This window comes from Podarcis erhardii (genome assembly GCF_964252035.2).
Source record: "Podarcis erhardii genome assembly, chromosome: 9".
NCBI lineage: Eukaryota > Metazoa > Chordata > Lepidosauria > Squamata > Lacertidae > Podarcis > Podarcis erhardii.
In genome coordinates, this window is record NC_138512.1 from 4,285,219 (window position 1) to 4,301,525 (window position 16,307).

General features: G+C 40.3%; 1 protein-coding gene across 1 annotated transcript in view; it reads left to right on the forward strand.

The window, feature by feature from the left end:
* The window catches only part of LOC309349962 (uncharacterized protein), a 236,711-nt gene that overhangs the window by 64,602 nt on the left and 155,802 nt on the right, over nucleotides 1-16,307 (forward strand). The window lies entirely within an intron of this gene.

Sequence of the window (16,307 nt, forward strand, 5' to 3'; positions counted from 1 at the left end):
ACCTCTTGTTCTGTTATTTTCTCATTCAGAAGCCTTTTATTTTGTTCTGAAATTTTTGGTAATCCGTAATTTCTAAGGAATTCTTCAATTTCTTGTTCATTTACTGGCCCTTGTGTATATAATTTCCTAAAAAAACTTTGAAAACAATTACTTATCTCATTGGGTTTGTAGATAGTCTTTCCCTCCATCTCTAAACTCGTCACTGTATTCAGTTTCTGCCTCTTTTTTAGTTGCCATGACAAAAGTTTCCCACATTTATCTGCAGATTCAAATGTTTTTTGTCTCATTTGCTTTATTTTCCATTCTATTTCTTGATTCATCAGTTCCATATATTGCATCTGATAATACTTTATCTCTCTCAAGATCTCTTGGGACTTTGGTTTAGACCTCAATTTCTTTTCTCCTTCTTTCATTTTTTCTAAAAAAAATTCTTTCCTCTCATTTTGTCTTTTCCTCTTTATAGAGTTCTGTTGAATTAGGAAACCTCGCATCACGGCTTTGCTAGCGTCCCAGATTATTCTTTTCTCCACGTCTGTTCTCAGATTAATCTCAAAGTAATCTTTCAATGTTTTTTTGGGCCTTTTTGTAAATCTCTTCATCTTTAAATAGGGTGTCATTCATTCTCCATCTAAAGGATCCAGTTGTTGTTAGTTTCATCTCCATCTTGACAGCGTTGTGGTCGGAGCAGGTTTTTGGGCAGATTTCTATTTTTTTGGTTCTTGGCGCCAGGCTGCTAGTAATCCAAATTTGGTCAATCCTTGTCCATGTCATTTTTGCTTCAGAAAAGAAGGTTCCCTCTCTTTCAAGAGGATTCCTTATTCTCCAAATGTCAATCAAGTCCATAGTTTCAGTCATTTCAAAAAAAGTCTTTGGTAATCTCCCCTCCTTTGAAATCACTTGTCTCTGTGGTTTATCCATGTTCGTGGAGACGACTCCATTCATATCTCCCATCAATACGATTTTATAATCCAGAAAGTCCATTAAAGTCTCATGCAACTTCTTAAAAAATTCAGCCTTCCCTTCATTTGGTGCATAAACTCCGACTATCAAAATTTTTTCTCCTTGAATTTGTATTTCAATTGCCAGGTATCTGCCTTGTTCATCTTTAAATATCATTTTTGGAGCCAATTTTTCTTTTGCATAGATCACCACTCCTCTTTTCTTCACTTTATCTGATGAGATGAATTCCTGTCCCAGTCTCTTATTTATCAATAATTTCCTGTGTGTCCTGACAATATGGGTTTCTTGCAAGCATATCAAGTCTAGCTGCTCTCTCTTCAGAATATGAAAGACTTGGCGTCTTTTTCGGGGAAGGTTCAAACCGTTACAGTTCCAGCTAAGAAGTTGCAGAGACATGTTGTTACTAAGTACCTGTTCCTCCAACTGCTCCAAGTTTCTGTTCCTCTTCTGATGGTGGTAACAAAAGTCCAAATGACAGATTAGCAATGTCAGTTGGTTCTTCCTGGTCTACAGTTCCTTTCTGCAAGTCTTCCCGGTGTCTCCCCAAAAACTGTTCTTTATCTTGGATTGTTCTTATTTTGATCTTCTTTCCTTTGAAGTTAAAGGACAAGCCCTGTGGAAATTCCCATCTAAAAGGAATGGCGTTTTTCTTCAGCAGATCTGCCAATTCTTTAAAGAGGGTTCTCACCTCCAAAATGTATTTAGGGATATATTTAAAAATCTGTACCTGAGAATTTTGGATCACCAAGGCTTTTTGGGAGTGAAGATTCAATATTTTATCTCTCTGTTCCTTGGATCCCAATGTAATTAAGCAATCCCTTGGTTTCTTTGTCTGCCTCCTGCCTAGCCGAAAGGCTGTTGTTATTTCAATCTCTACTCCTTCTCCTTCTCCCCACTCCTCATGCCAAAATTCTGCAAAGTTGTTTTTAAGGAATCCCACAAGGTTGTCGCCCTCACTTTCAGGAACCAGTCTAAGTTTTAGATTCTTCTCCTTTCTCTGTAATTCCCATAAAGAGAGGGTTGCAGCATGTTCATTTACCTTTTTTTCAATCGGCTCAAATCTTCCCCTTGTTTCCTCTGCAGTATTTTTTGCACTTTCAGCAATCCTTCGTGTTTCAGAACTTTCTTGAATTTATTTATTTATAGAATCTGTATTAGATGACACGCTTGCCGTGTTCAAGTCCAATCTTGCTGTCAATTCTGTCAATTTTTTAGAATTTTCTGTGGACTGCTTTGTCAATTCTATGGATTGCTTTGTCAGAGCTTCCAAAGATTGATTTATTTTAACCAGTGCCTGAGTCATAGATTCCATAGAGGCTGTTACTGTCTTTTCCTGTGCAGCTGGTGTTATATCTGGTATTGAGCTCCTTTTCTTTTGTGCTTGAGCTTGCGCTTGTTTTGATTTATGTCTAGTTACTATCTCATCCACAGGGCCGCTCATGGCCTCAAGGTCGTTCTCACCAAGTAGACTTGCAGGTGGAAAATCCCACTGTTTCTTTTTTTTTTAAAATGTAAAAGTTTCTCTTTAGACCCTCTAGAGGGAGCTTTCAATGTCCAAAAGGAGATGGGTAACAAAGAAGCAAGGGAAACATAGAGCAATGAGCCAAAAGTTCAAGAGTCGATACTGTAAATCCACAAATGTTTCAATTTAACCAGCAGTTCAGCAGATTTGTTAAAGTCCAACAACTTAGTTTCCAACAAAACTTTACTTTGTATCCAATTTAAACTGACAGTTCTCCTTTCCCAGTGCCTTGCTCAGGCAGCCCGATCTGGGGGAGTTTGGCAGTGAAAGGTCTTTTTTCTGCGATTATTTCCGCGCAGGAACAATGTCCAATTTTATCTTCCCCCCTTCTCCTGCCAATTGGGGGGAATAATTAAGTCCGATGTCAGGTTTGACAGTTTACAAGAGGTTTTTCCTTCAAATACGGCTTGCTATTTTCGTTGCTTTATTAATCATGCAGTTCGGGGGGGGCAGACTTCCTTGTTTAGTGCCTTCCCCGTTTTCAGCCAAATTTCAAATTTAATGTCCCGTTAAGTCCCTCAATCTTACTCACGGGTGTTGCAGTCAATTCTTAATTTCAGGAAGGAATCGGCGCTCTCCGTTCATGGCGACGCGGCTTCACTCCACAAGCTGGGTTGCGACTCTCAGCACCGCGCTCACCCCAATGCCGCTCCGGAGCCTTTAAAAAGGCTCCTTTACAGTACCGGGGGGCGCAAAAGGTGCCCGCTGAGTCTCCTTGTTTACAGGCTTCCGCGCCTGTAATTCTAGGGGTCCCCCGCTCTCCGTAGCGGGTCGGACCCGAACTTGCGGAGCAGTCCTGCCTCGGAGCTCGAGGCTAGAACCGCCATTAAACGATGGCGCCGACCGGAAGTCCTTCCAAATCCTTATCAGAGTCAACTTCACAGACCATATCTGACAGGTTGGTGGCCTTTTTCCATCATGGAACTCAAGACTGCATGCATGTGGTTGCAGACCAAGGCTTCGTGCTTCTGCCAACCCCAACAAGTAGAATAAGGACACCACACACTTACTTTGGATTGAAACAGGCCACAACTTTATTGAATCCAGATGAAAGAGGCTTGGCATAGGCATTAAGTTTTGGCCCACCTGCCGGAAGTGATGCCATGCATCAACACAACAGTGGGAGTTCCGAAGACTTACATCAAATAGGGGGACCCCTCCAGGGATTGCTGCCTGGGGAGTACTATAGTCCCTGCCCCCTGACTGGGCATAAGGACATAGGCAACTCTGCCCAGATCCCTTTAAGAGGATATCCAAGAATTAAAGGGGCAGGAATGGACTGCAACCTCCTCTTCATCCAAGACTAAGATTGCCTAACCAAGTTGTGACAAACGCCATGAGGTAGGCAAAACCACCAGGCTGGTGCCAATTTGCTTGGTGGACAAATTCCTACCCAGCCACAAATATGGTGACCAGCATTGCATACCAAGGTCAAAATATCAAGGATAAGCCAGGTAAAGAGTAAAGAGTCCAGGTGAGGGCTATTTAAATGCCCTGGGAGAAGACCTGAGGGAAGCCTACCTGCTCTGTCAGTCCCACCCCCAAAGTCAGCCCTGCATCCAAGCCTGCCTGCCATTGACCAATCAGACAGGCAGGCTTGGATCAAGCACCTGATAGGCAGAGGAGGCATTACACCCTCCCTTCCCCTGCTCAGATAGGATTCTCAAAGCTTGGGATTTGCTTGTCGGGTCCTGGAAGCCTCTGCCATCCCGCGATGCACCTTGAAGGTGAGCAGACTCGCCAGGATGTCACTGGCTCAGGTACTGATGTGACTCAGACCTGCTTTAGTTTCAGGAAGATGTTGGTTTCATGTGCCTTCAGATCATACTTTGGAACCATATATTTTATATCAAGGCGGGGAGGAGTTATTTCCATTGTTTGATTTCCCCATAATAAGGACAGGGGAAAACAGAAAGCTTGGTTTTTTTAAATCAGGAGTCAGACCTGGAACGAAACCAAGCATCCTCCAATCTCACTTCAGAAAACTGGGCTGTTTTCTGAAGCACCAATATGGCCTCTAAACTGAATCTTATAGCTGATGCATACCCCTAGCAAGTGTGACAGCAAAGACAGAATTTTAATATCAACCCACATCACCCCAAACAATAGTTCATGTCTTCAGCTGCCAGTAATCAAGTGAAGGCCATTCTTATGTGAAGCAACCCAAACACTGTCTAAATCTACATGCTCACATTTATCAAATTTGTCTCCCCCCCTTCCCTTTGATGTTTTCACCTCTGTTGTAATTTAGACTGTGGTCTTTGGGAGCAGGGACTTGTCAGTTCTGCTTGTGTCACTATGTAAAGCACCAGGCATGTCAATAGTGCTTTATAAACAATAATTGTTCTACTTTTAGATCAGGTAGAATATATTTCTGGTATATACCTTTGATGAATTATGATGAATATGCTGAATTAACTGAACTGGGTGCTAAGGAGTCAGCTTGTTGGGAAACCTCCATTACTCCCTCAGATTTTGAAGAACTAGTATTTTGGGAGCTGTTTTCAGCATTACTAGTTAGCAAAGAACATGTGCAGCTTCCCCAAAAGTGGCAAAATAATCAAATAAAGGCTCTCTAAATGCCAACAGAGAAGCTTTAGGATTAGAAGTCTGATGAATCTCTCTCTCTCTCTCTCTCTCTCTCTCCCCATGGCTTATAAATCCATTGTTTATCTCTTATACTGTTCTGCAAAAGATTTTTCTGTTTTCATTCTGTCCTGTAGGGTTTGCTCAGCCTATTTGTTGCTGCTTTTGCTGCCCTCAGCCAATGTAGCAACTGTTGGTCTTTTGTTTGTTAAGCCAACGCCTAAATCAAGTGTATGAATTTCTTCAAAGCCAAAATTTTGATCTCAGTATATACTGGTATTATACAGTTTTTCCTCACAAGGAACACCTCAGATCCAAACAAAAATGTGAATACAAATACTGTAGAAGAAACTTCAACATAGAAACCACAGTAGTTACTAGTCATCACCTTTTGTCCTGTCCATTGAAAGAAAGGAGAACTGGAAAACATTTTTTATACTATGCTCCCTTTACACTTCCCTTGCTGCTACTTAATGGTACATTTGCCCTGCCAGATTTCATTATTAACAGATATTAAAATAGCAGGTATTAAAGGAATATCTATTTTCTGAATGCCTTTACAAATGAGGAATGTTTACAAATAAGGGATGCCACCATTTGCAGCACTTGTTGTTTTTAAAATTCCACTTGGCATTTTCAAGGACATTTGAATGTCTATGATTCATATGTTAAAATACAATAAAATTCTTACATTATAATAAATATAGCAATTGAATGAAGGGTTTTCAGTTTGGCCATATTCATAGAATCAGAGAGTTGTTATTCACTTGCAACACTGGCCACTTCTCACTGAATTTGGCAAGGGCTTCTAGGGGGCCTGTCTGCAAGAAGTCATCCCCAGACTTTTAGGATGCTTCCAAGAGATCCCACAGAGCCCTTGCCCATATTTTATATGCCCTGTGCAGCCAAAATACAAAAACCTCAAAGCATAATTTTTCACACATAAAATCACCAACAGGTTATGCAGGTTGCCACTTGCAGGAGATGAGGAGCCACACTTGATTCCTGCAGTTTAACAGCTTTTACACCAGGGCTGGAGATCCTGTGGTCCTCGAGGTGTTGCTGGACTCCCACCTCATCACTCCTGACCTTTGTTTTTTTTAAAAATAATATTTATTAACACTTTGAGGATTACATAAAAAAAGAAATAAAAAAGTACAAAAAAGAAAGAAAAAATTAAGCATTAAAATACAATACATCACAAAGACAAAAACACTACACAGAACATTAAATTAACAAAACAAACAAGACAATTAAAAAAAACCCCTCAGATAATTTCATAATCATTCTTTCATTCCCTTGTTTCAGTGACCTCCTCCCTCCTCCCATTTTTGTATTTCACTTCAAATAACTGTTTCAGCAATTTCTTTCCATCTTCCTCTGTTTCCTGTCCTATAATTTATATTAGCATGTTCTAACCTTATTTTTTTCCCTTTAATACATTAACAATCTATCTGGACCTAGTTCCTTATCACATTTCTGCTAAAGCCATATAACATCATTCCATCATTTTCTAGCATTCATTAATTTTACAGTATTTCTGTAATTAATCTTTAATTTTTTTCGAATCTTCTTCCACCAACTCTTCTCCCTGGTCTCGGATTCGGCCAGTCATTTCCGCCAGTTCCATATAGTCCATCAACTTCATCTGCCATTCTTCCCGGGTGGGTAAATCTTGTGTCTTCCAATACTTTGCGATGAGTATTCTTGCTGCTGTTGTTGCATACAGAAAGAAAGTTCTGTCTTTCTTTGGCACCAATTGGCCGACCATGCCCAGGAGAAAGGCCTCTGGTTTCTTCAGAAAGGTATATTTAAATAACTTTTTCATTTCATTATAAATCATCTCCCAGAATGTCTTAATCCTTGGGCATGTCCACCAAAGGTGAAAGATTGTACCTTCAATCTCATTACATTTCCAACATTTATTTTCGGGCAAATGGTAAATTTTTGCAAGCTTGACTGGTGTCATGTACCACCTATAAATCATTTTCATTAAATTTTCTCTTAGGGCATTACATGCCGTAAATTTCATATCTGTGGTCCATAATTGTTCCCAGTCAGCCATCATAATATTATGTCCAACATCTTGTGCCCATTTAATCATAGCAGATTTCACTGTTTCATCCTGAGTGTTCCATTTCAACAGCAAGTTGTACATTCTTGACAAATTCTTAATTTTTGGGATCTAACAATTCTGTTTCCAATTTTGATTTTTCCACCTGGAAGCCAACTTGTTTGTCCAAATTATATGCCTCCATTATTTGGTAATAATGGAGCCAATCTCGCACTTTGTTTTTTAATTTTTCAAAGCTTTGCAATTTTACTCTGTCTCCATCTTGTTCCAAAATTTCCCAATATTTCAGCCATTTGGCCTCCATACTGAGTTTTTTCTGTGCCTTCGCTTCCATTGGTGACAACCATCTTGGGGTTTTATTTTCTAACAAATCCTTATATCTTATCCAAACACTGAACAGTGCTTTTCTGACAATATGGTTTTTAAACGCTTTATGTGCTTTTACCTTATCACACCACAGGTATGCATGCCAACCAAATACGTTGTTAAAGCCTTCTAAATCCAGTACATCAGTGTTTTCAAGAAGCAGCCATTCTTTCAGCCAGCAAAATGCAGCTGATTCATAGTAAAGTTTAAGGTCTGGCAGGGCAAATCCACCTTTCTTTAGCATCAGTTAGTATCTTAAATTTTATTCGAGGCTTCTTGCCCTGCTAGACAAATCTAGAAATATCTCTCTGCCACTTCTTGAAACAATCCATCTTGTCCAAAATTTGCAATGTTTGAAACAAGAACAACATCCTTGGCAATACATTCATTTTTATCACAGCAATTCGGCCTAGCAATGATAACTTCAAATTTGACCATATTTCTAAGTCCTTTTTCACTTCAGTCCAACATTTTTCATAGTTATCCTTAAACAAGTTCACATTCTTAGCAGTCATATTAACCCCTAAATATTTCACTTTCTTAACTAATGTTAATCCTGTCTCCTCCTGGAACTTCTCTCTCTCATTCACAGTTAAATTTTTCTCTAATACCTTAGTTTTCAGTTTGTTCAACTTAAAGCCTGCTACCTGTCCAAATTCTTAAATCAGTTCCAGTACCCTTTTGGTACTAGATTCTGGCTCCTGTAAAGTCAATACTAAATCATCGGCAAATGCTTTCAGTTTGTACTGTTTAGCACCCACTTGTATGCCTTTAACCAATTGGTGCTTTCTAATCATATTTAGCAAAACCTCCAGGACCGATATAAAGAGCAATGGAGAAATTGGCCAACCTTGTCGTGTCCCTTTCTCAATCTTAAACTCTTCTGTCACTACATTGTTCACAATTAATTTTGCCTTTTGTTCCGAATAAACTGCACCTATACCATTTTCAAAACCTTGGCCAACCCCCATCCCTTGTAGATTCTTCTTCATAAAACTCCAAGAAATGTTGTCAAAGGCCGTCCACAAAAATCAAAACTGCCTTAGTATTAATATTTACTTGTAATTTTTCTAGAATATTAATTATATTTCTCGTATTATCAGACAAATGTCTGCCCGGGAGAAAGCCCGCTTGGTCTTTATGAATTTCTTCTACTAACACCTTTTTAAATCTTTTAGCCAAGATATCTGCAAAAATTTTGTAATCCACATTAAGTAGCGATATGGGGCGGTAGTTTTTAAGCTGTGTCTTTTCAGTCTCTGTTTTCGGTATAAGTGTAATATAGGCTTCCTTCCACGACTCTGGTACCCTTTCCCCCTCCAATATTTCATTACAGACTTCTTTCAATGGCTGTATTAGCCATTCTTTCAAAGATCTGTAATATCTTGAAATCAGACCATCCAGTCCTGGAGATTTACCTAGTTGCATATTCTGGATGGCCCCTTCCACTTCCTGATCTGTTATTTTGTAATTCAACATTAACTGGTTTTCCTGAGAGATTTTATGTAGTCCATTTATTTTCAAAAATCGATCAATGTCCATTTCTTTCTGCTTCTCCTGTGTATACAGTTATTTAAAATACCTCTGGAAGCACTTCCTGCTCTCCACTGGATTCTGAATATTCTTTCCTTCCACTTCCAAATTCGTAATAGTATTAAGTTTTTGTCTTTTTTTATTTGCCAAGCCAACAGTTTCCCGCACTTATTTGCCGATTCAAATGTATTTTGTCTCATCTGTTTAATCTTCCATTCTATTTCCTGATTCATCAAATTCATATATTGTATTTGATATAACTTTATCTCTTTCAGGATCACCTGTGATTTTGGTTTTGCTCTCAGTTTCTTCTCTCCTTCCTTTATTTTTTCCAAAATTTTATCTTTTTTTCATTCTGGGTTCTCTTCTTAATTGCATTCTGTTGTATCAGGAATCCTCTCATGACTGCCTTACTTGTGTCCCAGATTACTCTTTTTTCCACTGTAGTATTCATATTTATCTCAAAATAGTCTCTCAACGTTTTTTGGGCCTTCTTGGTCACTTGTTCATTCCTAAAGAAAGTATCATTCATCCTCCATCTAAAGGAACCAGTTGGCATCAATTTCATTTCCATCTTCACAGCATTGTGGTCAGAACAAGTTTTGGGGCAGATCTCCACTTTGCTAATCTTCGGAGCCAATCCCCTGGTTACCCATATTTGGTCGATTCTTGTCCATGTCATTTTAGCCTCAGAGAAGAAAGTTCCCTCTCTTCCCAGAGGGTTCTTCATTCTCCAGATATCAACTAAGTCCATATTTTCAGTCATATCAAAGAAAGTTTTTGGTAGTCTACCATCTTTGGTGACTACCTGTCTCTGTGCCTTATCCATATTTGTAGACACCACTCCATTCATATCTCCCATCAAAATCATATTGTAATCCATGTAGTCCAACAGAATCTCATGTAGCTTCTTGAAAAATTCCAATTTTCCTTCACTCCTGACCTTTGACCTTGATGACTGAAGCTGATAGGAACTGGAATCCAACGCCACCTGGAGAGGGGAGTAATTAATTTGAGGGTGCCAGAAAGATATAGTGAACAAGCTCTTTTGTCATGGCAGTGTGAGCAAATGTTGACTGCAGTGACAGGCAGTCCTAATAGAAGTCCAACCATAGTTAGACCTCCCAGGATCCTCCATATCCTCAGCTCCCCTCACTGCCAGATTCTGATTGGCTAGCAGCAGGGCCAGCCCAATACATTTTGGCACCTGAGGCAAACCACAAAATGGTGGACCCTCCCAAGGGTAGGAGGCATGAGTGAAGATCTACATCAGGAACAAGGGGGGGGGAGAATCAAATCAACCTTACCCAATGGTTGAAGTCGGAATCAAAGGCTGTCATGGGGGGTGGGGGTGGGGGGAGGGAGGGGCCTGCTGTGAATCACGACGGAAGGGTGCAGAGCCCAGGAGAATCCAGAGGGCAAGTCCTGCCATTTCCTCCTTAGGAATAGGAGGAGACCAGCAGTGCCTCCTATTCGCCAAGAGGCCACTGTGTGGGAGGAATGGGGGGGGGGCCAACTGTGTAGGCAGCAGATCTGGCCTCCAAGGAGTGTCCTGCAGCTATTGTTACCACTGCATAGTACCAGATTAATAATAATAATAATAATAATAATAATGCCTATACTTATATGAATATCTACTGAGAAGATCCATAAAAGCAACGGTATCAAAAGAAATTATTGTGAAAATAATAAACTGTCCTGCCTGCCCATTGTTACATTTCCTTCAGATTTACTTTCTCATACTCGTTCAGCTGATACCAATGAATAAAGCAGATTAAATTTGAAAAGGTCCTGCTAGGATGTTTGTACCACTTGAATAATTAAATTATCAAACAGACACCAGCATGAGACGACATGAAAATATATGAAAAGGCATCCTACAGCCATATTCAATAATAAATACCTTCTGGTTGTCATAGAACAGAAGCCCTCAACAAAGCTGTCAAAATTTGTGCTGTTTATTCAGTTGGCTGAGTCAGCAACACACCATCTAGTTCACAGAAGTTACACACACACACACACACACACACACACACACCCCTTACACAGATTTCTAATTCTTTATCTCTTGGTTGAAAGGGAGCTTCCCTTATTTTTCTTGTCTTCCTGTAGGCTACAAGTCATTTATTCATAAAAACGTTTTATTCGCAGTCAATGGGGGACTAAATATATGAATCATTAGGCACTTATGTGCATTAAAAAATAATGTTAGAAAGGATGGGCTTTTAAAGGAATAAATCCACATGAGAGCAGAAATCACTAAAGAGGATTTCAGCAGATCTTAGGCAGAGAGCAAGTTTTATGGGTAGCTTCACTGCTCAGTCAGCCACTAGAGATTTGAACCTCAATCTCCACTATCCATGCTTAACAATCAGGGCTTATCCTCACTTTTTTCTTCTTCCATGCTTTCCAGGTATGGTCCATGCTTTAAAGATCCATACCGAAGCACTCTTCTTTTGTTCTGGAGCGTTCTCTGTGAAAACCTGCTCAGTACTGCGGACAGCAGTCGCGAAAGACCAAGTTGCCATTTGTTGCGCTCCAGCTTTAAAGAGCTTAGTCCACAACACCAACCATCGAGGGCTCTGTGTCTTTTGCTACTTGTTCATTTGCACCCTACCCTTCTCCCAAGGAACACAGGGTAGCATAATGGTTCCCTTGTGTGAGCCTGAGCAGAGAGGACCTGCACAGATGGCTGGCTATGGAATACCTGGACTAGGGACAGAGCATTGTCCATACATCCACACACCCTTTAAAAAGAATTGTTGAGCAAGTAGATTCATTGGTGCCCAGGCAATTTTGAAGTGTTACATTTGTCTGTCTTCTGCTGTGTTTGTTTTAGCTTGGTCTCCTTTTAATTTAAGAAGATGCCTTAGGCATTTGGTACTCCTGCAAATGGTGCCATTTTTGGCTACATTTGCAGAAGTGCACACAGACTTATATTGGAAATGGAGGAAATATGATGGTGTTGCCAATGGACATTACTGTTATGTGAGATACACACACACATACGAAGCAGATGTGCATCGTTGGGGTGTGTGTGTTGGAAATCCCTGATCAGTAGCAGACAAAGGAAAAGCATGAAGAGATAGAGAATGTGAAGGGAGAGAGGACAGGTAGAAAAGAATGTGGGAGTGGAGATTCTTCATGGAAAGTAGAAGAAAATTGAATGGACACGACAAGATACAGAAAGCCTAGCCAAGGATTGTTATAGAGGGGTGAGGTGATCAAAGTCAAGCGCAGGATAGAATGAGGCAAGCATTGAACAAGGGTGGATGGAGCACAATAGAGATATGTGAAGTCTACCTAGCTGGATACTGCCACTAGTCAACATGACAAGCAATCCTATTGGACTCTGTTTTATGTTGTCTTTTTTGTGGATTATCTGACCAAATATTATTCTTTATTACACTTATATTCTTTTGCCTTACAAGAATGGGCACCCTGGTGACACTACAGCCAACTCAGTTTGGGGAACTCGGGAACAAGGCAGAAGTATTTGTATTTTGCACAGCACTAACATTCAAATGTTTGAAATTCTCTGCTTGTTCACTTGGAAGTAAGTCCCATCAGTATTAAGATTTCCTCCTAAGTAACTAGAATTGCCTTGGGCGATCATTCAGAATGCAGCAGTAGCTAACAAACAATTATATGCCACACTAGGTGGTATTAAAGTGCTGGCCAAGTCACATTCTGCTTGCTCTGTATAAAACATCCGATTAAGACCAGCTGCTTCCAGACATAACACTACTGTTCACTGCTATGATTCATGTAACTTATGGATCCCCAAATGCTTTCAAAAGCTTCAGCAGATCTAGTGATTTTAGAGAACTTTGGTTGATGGGCTTTTACTGCTGTTCTTACGGGGGGGGGGTGTTTTGTTTTTGCTGCTCTGTCTCTTAAATAATAATATTTAGTGTTTTTGTAACTTGATTGCAGTTTTACATATTTTAATTTATTTTATTAGCTGTCTTGAACTTTCTGGAAAGGTAGGATATAAATATTTTATATTTAAAAGTATATAAATATACTATTTGAGGCTAGAAGGAGGTTTATTCCCTCAGCAAATACTCTTTAAAAATGTCAAGGTTATCTGCTTACATATACAATCAAATCAAATAGTAACAAAGTATCTTTCAAGGCAAAGCAACTAAAAAGATACAAAAGTGTGGCCATTGCATCACCCAGCATTCAGACATTTTAAGAAAATAATGCTTGTGAAAAAGAATTTGAAGAACAATTCAGTCACAAGTAGATGGTTCCCAACTGCTTTTATTTACTGATGCTCTTCCAAAATACTTGCCATTATCATCCATGTGGTGGAGGGAGACTCCTCTGCTACAAGATCCTTTATGCCAAATGAAAGTTCATATTTCAGTGTCAAGGATTGAGGTGGAAAAGTTTTGTCCCCACCCCAAAAGTGACTGCAGCCTGTTGCTCGACAGCAAATGGTAGCCGCTCACTCATATGGGAGAAAATAAAAGGGTGTATTTGAGGACATTGTGCAGGACACAATTCCCTGTCTCAGAAGACTGGAGCTGATTTATCTAAACTCAGTAGGAGTCATTAGAAACCAAGCTTGCATTTGTCTACATTGGCCCCAGTCCTTCATCTACACAGTCTTGGTCACATGAGTTCCATTTCTTAGTCGTGCTGTGCCGAAAAGGACAGAAGATTAAGAATTTACAGTACTGATTATATGTTTATGTATATGTGACCAGATAATCCCCTCTTATCTACTGGGGCAATCCCTAGATTCTGGATACGTTAAATAATACAAGTACAGGTTTTAAAAAATAATTTAGGCACCCAACAATAATTGTGATCACTTCAAAAGCTCCCTAGAAGTACAGTAAATGGAGTCAACAACAGAGCGCCATGGGGCCATTTGGCCCAACATGGTTGAGTTACCTTCTACTCTATACAATCGTTTCCTCTCCTCTTTTTGTTCATTATCCATTCCTGGTTCTTAGATACTGTTGATTGAGACAATGTACCTGCTTACAGTTCCATATTTCCTGAAGTTACTCCAGGAAATTTGTGGACACTGATCATCACCCCCAGCATCAATCTTAAGCAAAGAAGGTGGCAAGGACCCCATGCAAATGGAGGATGGTGCAGTCGAAATATGCATTGTGGCATTAGAGAAAACAGGAACTCCAGAACTTGTTCTTTGCTATACAGATGTTCATCTTATTGCCATGCAAATGTTACCTGGCTGCTGCAGCTGAGCAGGGGCACCTGTAGCTGTCAAGCTGATAAATACTGATTACGCATTTTAATTTGCAGAATCCTTATATGACTTATTTCTTTTTACTCCTCCATTCTCAGTTTGCTTTAGATTTCTTTGGGAAAGGGCATAGTCTAATCATTTTAACAAGAAACATGTGCATAATAACTTAGAACAGAGGTTGCTGGTTGGTAGCTCATGGGCCAGATTTGATCCAAAAACCAGTTTCTGTTCCCCAAATTTAATGAAAATATGGTAGATATTTTGTTCGCAGAGTGTTATCTGAAAGGAATCAGCCAACAGAAAATATGAGCTTTCTAGTAGCTGTTTCCTGGTGTATATACGAAGGTGACATCATAATATATATGAAGGGCCAACACTGCCATATCCTGTCCGGTGCATGAATTAGAACCATAATAATAAAGCTAAAAGCCATCACTACTAATTAGCGATTCAACAGAGCTTTACTCACATCTTTTTCTGTGTACACGCAGATCTCTCTTATTGGCTTCCTTAAGCATAATATACTGTAGATTATTTGCAATGACTGAGATTCAGCAATGTATGGACTGGTCTCTTTCAGATAAAGGAGACGTGTGCTGGAATAAACTGCAGCATCTAACCCAACCAACCAAAGGACTGAAGAAATGTACCAGCTGAAGAAAAATAATGGTTGTTCATATTTACATACATATGGACAAAGTAAATATTAAAGTGAAATGCATGCCTTAAGCCATTAATTGCAGGTTGTGTTCCAAAAAATAGATAGCCTGTCAAAGATTCCACATGGCTATGAAAGGAAATCTGCAGCTTTACACCATTTTATATAAAGTCACTCTTCTCAAAACCTGAGGCAGACCTCTGCACAAGTCATACATAATTGCTATAGGAAAAACTAGTTCCCCCTTGATTATTCACCCTGCTGGGATTGAATAATAACCTGGCCATTTCTTAACTGGGGCAGCATGAGTAGCAGAGCATTCTGCCTCCCCATTCAAGGTTGAATAATTGACCTTGTGCCAGTAAGCTCTCATTCAAACCTGTAGCAATGCCTGCAGTGAGAGTGTCTGGTGAGCAGGCAGGCTATTTGTGAAGACTTGGCAGTCTGGTGAGACTTCCTTGTCTAGAGAAGCTCCAAGAAATAAGGGTGGGAGGTGGCCAATCCTGGAGGCATTGCTGGCAATGAGTGCTTCACCTAGTGAGACCAAAACACTTCACAGTAGCCTTTTGTCTGCTAAGGAGGATTTGAGTATATTGAGTATCTGCTAAGAAGTATTTGCCTGCTAAGGAGAGGGAAGTTGTTGCCCAAATACTGTTGCGATGGCACAGGGAGGCATTAACTGCAGCCAGTCTTTGCTGAGGGCTTGGACTCCTTTGCCTGATCAGAGTGGGAGGGCCAGGAGGCTACCGTGAGATCTGCAATGTCTGGACAGCCATGTCTGTTGTGCACACTGCATGACTGCTCCGCTATTTGACCTCAGCTGAGCACATGGGCGTCCAGGGATATACCAGATACACTCCCGGGATAAACCAAATCCCCAGCTTTTTTCTTTTCTTCCAGGAACAAGTTTCTAACAATTGTAAACCTAAGATAGGAGACAAAACATATAGGCACTCTTCTATCACAGGGTAAGTTTCCAGCAAACTCTCTCTGTATTTGGGCTGCAATGGTGACTGGACTGAGAACACCAGCCATTAATGCACTTGGCAGAAAGAGATGCCAAGCAATGGGACCAAGTTGTGGCCAAAGGATGTGGTGAATAAACAGGGTAGGCCACTGACTCTTACCGAGCCTCTCTTTTTCCAGGCCCCTTATCCCACGAGGGTATGCATTTTGGGCAGTATGCCCTCCTCTTCTAGGCAGAAAACCTCCTCCCAACTAAATTGGCCCCCAGTTTAGGCCTTGGCCACCTGGGCAGCTTCAAGTGCTTTGGTAAATGGAGAAATGGGGTGAGGAAGCTTTGAATGCCACTGTAAAGCATTGCTCGTGCACTTGTAGGGAAATAACTTAGGCTGCAGTCCTAAGCCCCTGTACCTGG